This window comes from Haliotis rubra, unplaced genomic scaffold (assembly GCF_003918875.1).
Source record: "Haliotis rubra isolate DU_JTF1 unplaced genomic scaffold, ASM391887v1 Scf121, whole genome shotgun sequence".
NCBI lineage: Eukaryota > Metazoa > Mollusca > Gastropoda > Lepetellida > Haliotidae > Haliotis > Haliotis rubra.
In genome coordinates this window covers 2035241-2045134 of record NW_025765126.1, presented here as the reverse complement: position 1 = coordinate 2045134, position 9894 = coordinate 2035241, and the positions used below count along the sequence as shown (strand labels likewise).

The 9894-nt window shown below is 40.6% G+C and overlaps 1 long non-coding RNA gene across 1 annotated transcript in view; it reads right to left on the bottom strand.

Annotated features, from left to right (window-relative positions):
• Positions 1–2008: 2008 nt before the first annotated feature.
• LOC124265229 overlaps positions 2009–9894 on the bottom strand; it is a 30193-nt gene continuing 22307 nt past the window's right edge. The window contains exon 3 of the long non-coding RNA XR_006895388.1: positions 2009–2075. This is a non-coding gene — a long non-coding RNA (uncharacterized LOC124265229). The remainder of the gene's footprint in view (positions 2076–9894) is intronic.

Below are 9894 nucleotides of genomic sequence, written 5' to 3'. Positions count from 1 at the left end.
TTCCTGTGACGAAGTGCCTACAATGGGAGGGTGATCAATAGCTATTCGACAATCTCTATCATATATGTAAATGATTTCTTATCCGCCTTCCACTGTACGTTACTGAGTGACACACATGCTTACAACAGAACTAGATGGCATTAATTAGTATCACATGTCAGTAGAATAAATGCGTTTCACCGCTTAACACGACGTGATCTGTGTAATGTCTGCATTATCGAGAACTGTCACAAGGCAGTTATTGTATTATTTCCAGGTTAAACGTCGAAGCAATGCGTGCATGAGCTATTATATAAAGACAACGTGGAATTCCCAACAGAAACTTGTCGCTGAAATGATCACAAATACGTAATGGATACATGTAAGGATATATCTGGGCTTTTCCGATCAATTTTACGCGAACGTAACACTTGAGTTTTTATAGACATGCTCAAAACGTCGACAGCAGTAAGCAACAGATTTTCTGATTGTGTTTTGGTCGCCCCACCATACTACAGTCAATTTATTTTGCAGCTATCACTGGAAGTGTCTCCCGATTGATTGAAATACGGTTCTGTAATTGACACAAGTGTCTGCCAGAACGTATGTAAACATGTTTGATTGGGAAAGCCAGAAAAACGTGCCACAAGACTAAACCATTATGTTAATTGTACTCTGAAGAGATTGCGGAGTAATTTGAGGGTGCACTTGTGGCCTAAAATATACAGATTAGTAAAGCTGTAGTTTTACTGATGTTACGCAACACATTTGACTTAAGGAATTGAAATATGCACGTCCGTTGTTTTGTTATCATGACATTAGTATTACACTGTATTAGAATTGATGCTCTCAGTCTTTTCTTCAGAACGGCTTCAGGCGTATATATGATCCGACAATTTTCACAAATTTTTCAAGGGTGACTATGTCTTGTTAAGTTTTGTTTAAGTAAAAAGCTTTCATATTTAATGACTATATAGTTGCATTATCAACAATAAATATGTATTGTGTGTGCATAAATGTAGGTATATAGACAGATAGACATTATATACTATTTCAAAAAAGGAAACGCATAACCCAGAAATCTGCTGCGAAAATGCTGCATTTTCAAACATGTATAACTCGTCCACAAATAGACTTTAGAAGAAGGTAATGTCTATACAACCAAGTGGATAATTTTAGATAACGGAGACGCTGAGCGCGATAGTGACCACGTAGCATGGTTCCGACGTCGGGTCTCCTGGCTCTCAGTCCAATCTCACTCAACCTGTTCCGTACAGTTTGACCGGTTATCCTCCGAAGTCCAGGCACCCTGGCTGCTGTGCTCTCACCCGCGGCAGTACGATCACTCAAATGTAATACCCGGATGTACCGATCTTGGGCTGCAGTGGTGACTCGAGGTCTGCCTGTACGGGGACGGTCATTTGTTATACCTGTTTGGTTGTAACGAGCTGCAAGCAGTGATATCGTGCTCAGACTAACATTCAGACGCCTGGCAACAGAAAATTGGTAATCTCCAGCGTGCATTCTTTCAATGGCGATGTTCCGTGTCTCAGTGTCAAGACTTGGCCTAGTGATTTGACCTTGAAACTCCTTCAAAACGGATGCCGATTTCCGAAAGTAATCTGGATTTTTATAGCCAGACAGTGCATGCTCCTTGTTGCACAATTTCAACTGGGGGTGATTTCTGTTACGTTGTGGCGATGCCTTTTTAATTCCTGTAAGAAATATCATCAAAATCAACATTTTCAGGTAAAGTCGACTTTTCACTTGGCAATTGTGTAAAATCATGTTATCAACACTTTTGATTGTTTGAACACAAAAGGTAATTAATAGATTTTAAAAAATACAATACGCCTTTGCGTTTCGTTTTTTGGATAGTATATTAACGAAAAGAAGTAAACGATTAACAATGTCAATATCAGGTTCGACCAGCACGTGTATTTACACAGTCGAGGCCGAGGCGGCGCAATAACGTCACCGACCTGGACAATGTTGTGCAAACAAAGATTGGCGCAACGGGCTAACGTTACCTGATGGTTCTGATCCTGTCGTAGGCGTCCACACATCCCTTTCAAGACATTCTGTGGGGGAGAGGTCTACCGAAAAAGGAAACCGTGACAATTCAGAAATGTTCTGCTGCCTCAAAATGTCTAATACTATGGGCGGGTTGCATTCTGCTGCAAAGTGGTTTTCTATCCCTTCTCTTACACTACTGGAACATGGCCACGAACAGTGTACTGGTAACGTACGCCAATGAAATAGCATCTGAAATTTACTAACACTAAATCCAACATTTGCATCCGACATTTATTGAGAAGACAATAACTGAACTATCAGACTGCCTCTATGTAAAATGTGGGTGTAACCCATCTTGGAAAGAAGTCGGCATTCTCATTGGTACATATTGTGCTCCCCTTCTTGTGGATCTGTCTGTATCTATTGTGTATCAGTTAGAATGTTTGATCTTGGGTCATTCAGAGGCCATCAACAACTAATTCAACGGATTTACCCAACTGAACTACAAATACAGAAGGGCAGTGAAACCGCCTCATCTGTTTCATAGTTAGACCCAAGCGTAAAGATTCAAATTTCAAAGAGTAACCAAATGTCTGTACAAAGATGGATGACGTCAACTTTCCCTCTAAATTCCTGCAGTGTTCTCGGACCTGTTCTCCTGGTCTTGAGATCAGACTATCATTAAATCTGAACTAAATTAATACTATAAATCATGGGTGGTAAAGGTTCACAATGGTATATGAGTAACTAAATGTAACAATCGACAGGCAGTCAAAGGGTTTAAGACCCCAGCTAACACTGATTACGAATCGGTGGGTAGAAACGATGGCCAAACACACAACCAGAGCAACCGAGCAAAGGTGTAACTGCTGTTACTAATGATAGGTAAAACTACTCTCGGACAAGAAAATCGGCTTGATGTACCGGCAGCCAAATAAGTCGGTTGTGACCAATAATCACCTCTACAGAGCCAGTAACCTCGGCTCGGTCAGTCAAATTCTGAAATATTCGCATGGACATTAAGAGCAGGCGAACACTCCTATATGGAAGTCTAGTCTGAGCAACGATTTACTGACCAAAAGAGTAACATGACTTATAAAGGTAACTGACCTAATGCTATGTAATCCCGGGAAACGGGTTACTCAATAATTCCCAGAAATACAGGGTATAACATGTGACACCCAAGCTAATAAGTTTGGCTCGGGAACATCAGACGTAAAGGATCAAAATTACCTCCTTATTACCTACTGCCCACCTGCTAACAGTAAGATCCGTAATTACCTACTGCCCACCTGGTAACAGTACGATCCGTAATTACCTACTGCCCTCCTGGTAACAGTACGATCCGTAATTACCTACTGCCTTCCTGGTAACAGTACGATCCGCAGTGAACTGTGAAGATCCGGGTTAGATGCCACCGTATCCCAATTGCGTAGATCGATGCTCATGATGTTGATCACTGGATTGTCTGGCCCAGACTCCATCATTTAATATTTATTTACAGCTATTTATTCATAGCTGCAATATTGCTGAGCGCAGCGTTAAACAACATACAACAACACCCGTAACAGTACAACCCCTGTAGATGGCTACGCATACGTTCTTGTATGGACGTCGCTGGCTTGCAGGGTCCCATAATGTCCCAGGGAATAACCAGAATTGTGTTTTCTGAAAGAGTAGTTGTACTCGAACCGAACTATCAAAGTAATAGGTGTGATGTAGGTTCATGAATAAAGGGCTCGCAATGGGCTTCCCACCCGCACCAACAAACGATCCCATTCAGATATGTACAGTTCGTAAAGTGGCAAAAATGACCATAAGTACATGAGAAATATTTGTACAATACAAGTTAATCACTACGTGAAAACAGTGATACAGTCATGCACAAATACATGAAAACGCGGGGAAGGTGAAGCAGCTACAGTCTTATGGGATTACATTCAAGAACTTTCGAGGTCCAACTGACCATGCTACATTCAGCATGATTTCAAAGAAAACCACACAAACGAATCTTTCTCGGATCAAGGTTACAACATTCAATGGCTCAATAAAGCTTTCAATACTTTTATGATAGACATGTACACACCAGTTTCAGTAATTTCCCTCTTTTGGAAGTACACCATGTGTCGTGCTATTTTCTTGACTAGCCCTTGCATGTATTTATGACGGGTGCTACCAATACTCAGGATATGCTCACCTTTTCCCAAACATCTGGTATGATCACTCTTTGGTAATGATTCATAAACACATGTTCGTGATTCTGTTGTAATCGTACAATCGACTGTAGATGTAGCAAGGGAATTGTCGCTGATATTCATCCGAATCTGATGACGCTGAGCAAATCACACATCACTGAAACGTGGTCCTGGAACGTGACCTGTTGACCCAAGCCGTCCATAAGAGATGTCCAGGTTAAACCTGGACTTACATGTGAACTGTGTACGGCTCAACCTGGTCTTCCGAACTTCGGACACTCTCCAGACCAGACTGGGCGTGCCTGTTGGTAATGTGGAAGCCGTATTGGGCGTAACACTGGGCATGGGGCTCGGATGATCTGTTCCCTCAAATGACTGCGTTCGGTTCTGTGACGGATTTGTCTCAACCCAGGAATTGTCCTAGCTGTGACAGTTTGGTATCGATTATTTACATGCAGCAAAGTTGTTGGCGTGACATCGTATATGGACTACCAGTCCGTTGCACTTCTCATAGCCATACTGTATAATTATGATATTGATAATATCTTGTCTTAAATTCAAACAGACAAAATCACTTGGTTTCATAAGCAGTGCTCCTTAAGTAACGCATACAGTGTTTAGTTTGGCATACTAACAAGTTCGTGATGCTGTTATTTGCTTGTCTGGGTTATTTCTATCTACTACTGCCAGACAATTAAAGGGATTTTCATCTATATTTCAGATATCAGGAATTCTTTGATTCCTATCTAGTTACAATTTATTACTTTCGCACAGAGACATGGCATTGGTGTTACGGGGGTGTTACGGGCTACTTCGTGTTCTTCCGTCTTGAAAGCTGATTTTATATATGGACTAAAGTGTTGTGAGAACATGTCAGAATTAATGCAGATGATCTGATAAAATGTTCTATGCTCAAGCTTTTTTGTGACGGTAAACCTTCTATATTCATTATACTGGAGAATATTCTCTTAGTTCTAATATATATGATCTATGTCCTCTTCTTCATCTAAGCATATGTATCTCAAGCACACTATGACATTGCTGAAGCATGAAATCCTGTCTTACAATGTTTCATGTTGTTTTGTAACTCAAACCAATAAGATTCACAGAGTTTCCACTAGTATCTGTCTACAGAATCCCCAGTGTCTGGCTTCAGGAAAACCTAATGAGGGTAGCTGAAATGTGTATGTTCTGTAATGTCCGCAACAGTATCATATCATACTGATAGACTGACTGAGTTTGGTTTTACGCCGCTTTTAGCAATACTCCAACAATATCACGGCGGGGGACACCAGAAATGGGATTCACTCATTGTACCCATGTGGGGATTCGAACCCGGGTCTTCGGCGTGACGAGCCAACGCTTTAACCACTATACTACCCCACCGCCCCGTATCATATCATATCATATCATATATGAGTCTGATGAAATTGTTGAGGCTGACTTTATGACAAGCGTTCATATAGTCCATGATTTAATTAATCGATATCTGAAATGATGGTACACATGAATCATACTGTTTTCATGTTCAAAAACATTAATACAAGTTGACGGGATATTTCATGGTTGAACAGGCTCAAAATATCATGATAGAAATTGTAGTGACAGAGAAGTTAAGAGTTACACACTGATGTTCAACATTGTCTGAACCTAACATTCATCAAAAATGCATCAGCAATCTCTGGCGAATTCAATACGTAAGCGTACATCGTGGCGGATCGGAATTAAATTGTAAGTACGCTTGCTATCTCAAAGTCGCGTCTAGTTATGACTTGGGTGACGGTTTTACTTAACTCAAAGACATGATATTATGAGAAACTACTTCTACACGACCTTAACGGGAAATCCGATACGTATGAGGTTTTCATGTACTGACGGAGAAATGTCAGGGACACCCGATATCCAAAGCAGTGAATGTTGTCAGGAATACTTCAATATTGGTGTAAACCTCCTTACAAGTAACAGGAGTAGTTGGACAGTATTGCTTGGCAATGAAATCGTTATACCTACGGAACACGGCAATTAATCTGAACGTAAAAAACCATCTGATTCCAGATTGTTTCATGTCTCTAGCGCCGAACAGTGATACATATTTACCAATATCAGTTATTAATCTGTGAGTGGGTGAGATTATTATCCCAGTCATTCGACCTGAGTGCGCTCGATTATCATTCTCAGCTTACAAGGTCCTATACAACATATGAAGAAGGTTTACTGCCATGTCACCCTACCGGGTACCCAGTCACGGCTCTGGAAACAGAGGCACATCCACTTGCCTACGTGAAATTTACCATATCTGTCCAATTAAGTGAACTTCACGTTATCTGTGACCTGTTTGCTGTGAACGTGCGTCACCATGGCTACGTGGTAGAACGGTTGCACCACGTCTGTGACACACACAATGTACCAATCTACGACAGAGATACTACAACGACCTAAAAGCGACCTAAATTGTAAACGGTAATGCTTACGGTGTGTGTCGTTTTCATCATTGCTGGTTTAAAGTGAGTAGTTTCACATCAGTCTAATTAATTAGTGAGTGAGTGAGGTTAGTTTTACGCCGCACTCAGCAATATCCCAGCCATATGGCGGCGGTCTGTAAATAATCAAGTTTGGACCAGACAATCCAGTGATCAACAGCATGAGCATTGATCTGCGCAATTGGGAACCGATGACATGTGTCAAACAAGTCAGTGAGCCTGACCACCTGATCCCCTTTGTCGCCTCTTACGACAAGCATGGGTTACTGAAAATCAATATTCTAACTCAGACCTTCACGGGTCCTAATTAATAAGAGATAAATGAAGCACTGAATTGATACTTTGTTCCAGATATGGACAAACCGGCAAATACTATATGGTAAACAGTAGCCAAACTAACCTTTATATGTTTTAAATTTTTAATACATCCCAGTTCCGCCTGACACTTTGTTCCAGGATAAATAGACTCATGACAAATAACATAAAACGCGTGTGTGTAATAGCAACACGTCGGTCAGACCAAGGACCGACCACCGGGTGTAATGACAGCTTCGCGTTCACCTACTATCATCACTCTAACAGGATCAATGGACGATATATTATCGAGTGATGTAGTTATATTTCCTGAATACACACAAACACAAGCGTTACAAAGGGCTACCAGGGGCGGATACCACCTTTTAAAAAAGAAAGGGGGTGTGCGCACTTCATTTATACTTGTTTTCACGAGAGTTTCAATGGTCATTTAATAAACTTTCAGGAGAAAGGTTGGGGGGGGGCTACACTAGCCCTGGGATGTCACCCTCGTGATCCTGTCTGCTGGGGGAGATACCACGACGCTTGTGTTGCTGTGTAGGCTGCGCCGCACGTGTGATCGGCATCATCGACAGTGATGTCTTCCATGATGCTCCGAGACTGATGTCGACTCATGCACGCCACTGTAATAAGGTGTTTTTCTGGGTCCATGTTATCAATGTGTTGGATCGCACAACGTACACATTATTTGTGTAATGTGTGCAATATCTGTAAATTGATGGTATTAAGTCTCACAGATTGTTGAATGAAACATTGTCATAACCTCATGAGTAAATAATCTTTATTGCGATAGAAACATAATTGCGTTGTGGATACCTTTTGGGACATGTATGCACAGTTCCGATTTTTTTCACGTACTTAACATGTGATTTGACGAGACTTGGATGTGTTGTCGGTTAACTGTCGATATTAATGTTTCCGATTTTCGTATTAGTATTCAGCTCCAGCAATGTACAATCAACTTCTGTTTTTAGAACTATCTAGGGAACTGGTGTGGTGATGGATTGAAATACAGTGTTGAAGGAAACACAAGATTGTAGACTAACATATATAAACACGACTGTATATGAAAAGCACAGACACCTGGCAGCAGACTAAACCACTTGTTAATTGTACTGAAAGGAAAATGTGATTAGAATGCGTAACTGTGTTTGTTTAGAAATTAATCTTACCGATGGTAAGAAAGAATTGTAAGCGAGACGCCGCAGTTTTCACTGCAGTATATGTAAACTGTACCAACGTTTTTGTGATAATCATCTACCATCGTTCTGCTGTCAGTTGACTCCAGCACTCAAGCCAGCATCAGCCTCGACTATTCAGACAAGCAAAACTAAATGAAAACTAAATTATTTGTTCTATATAAAATGTGAGAAGATATTTTTATCTTAAACTGGGGTGAAAAAATATTTAGAATGAATCGTTACTCTGGATTCGAAACACACACAACTGAACTTCGCAACTAACTATTAATATCAAATAAAAAACACACAACGCGACGATGCCTAAATACAACCGTATTTTGATCTGTTCATTCAGATTTAGAAAGGATTTCTCGTAGATTTTACAGCACAGAAAAAGCGAAATGAAATAAAACTGTTACTCCAGATGAAAGCCAAGTTTAAAGGTATCTCGGCTGTAGCTGTGATGAACGTAATCCTAAAACGTGCATACAGTTACCCCTGTTGTAAATCCCCACCGATGTTTTGTAAGGGTGGATTTCTCCATGGTCCTTTCAATAAGAGCTTGTATTTGACTAATGAAGATCAATATTTCAGTGATATCCAAGCCGTTCCATCATTTGGTTTGATGGTAAAACCGAGCTTGCTCTTTTTGAAGATTTCAAAGAGTTCAAGGTTATAACATTCACAGACTTCTTCAAGCTTTTCTGAAGATTTAATCGTATTGTTTGACAAACACAACACTTACTCATGCAGTGTTTGATCAGGTTTCAAGTCTTTAGCAAAGCTACCCGTTTCTCCAGGTGCTCAACTGAAAGCTTGCCTTGTGTTTGCAAGTATTTGTGAAGAGAACGACTGGTTAAAGTGGTATCGACCATTATTAACGGACATTACATTTACATATATATGGTATGCCTTACAGCTCCCCAAGCGAATATTTTATGTCTTTATTGTTTATACAAATTGCTGTCTGACAATTGCGTAGGATTTGTTGTGGAATCGTATTTCCTATTGTTTTCATAGCAATAAAAGTTATTTCCCACATGGAATGAGGTGTTTAAAATGTCCCTGTGCATGTGAATGCTGGAAGTATTGGCATTCATTGTATCCAACACTAACAGTTAGAAACCATTGTCCAGACCGACAAGGGAAACTGGATACTGAACCAAAACGTACTTCGACGTTCGATGACTCTGTCGGTGGTAAAGTTCAAAGGAAAGAATTACCTCCCTTTGAGAAAGGAGTTAGCTCTTTAACTGATTGTATTTCAGTGTTCACAGAAAACTAATCCAGTTACAGTTGAAATTCAAACCCAGACGCACACAGCGCTATTAGTTCCCCTTGTCGATGCATTCCAAACAACTCTTACCGTGCAAAATGGACAAGTGTGAGGTAAATCGACCGCAAGTTCCTTAATACTGTTTACATAAATGGCTAGTAGCAGCCAGAATACAAAGGCTGGCAAACGCATTCCGTACCTCAAAAGGTTCGGGGAGACAGTCGTCGAGGCTGGGGAAAACCTGTTACGAATAGTCCGCTAAATTTAATTTACTCTTCGCAAGGAATAACCTCAATTTATTAAGTCAACATTTGCGAAAGAAACTCAGACGAAATATAGAGAGTATAAGGAGGCCGTTTTTTCCTCAAGAATGGACAGGCTGTAACCTTCCACTGTACTTGGGTTCTTTAGTCTGCGTTGGGTTGGGTTGCAGAGCCTGTCAAACTAACTTT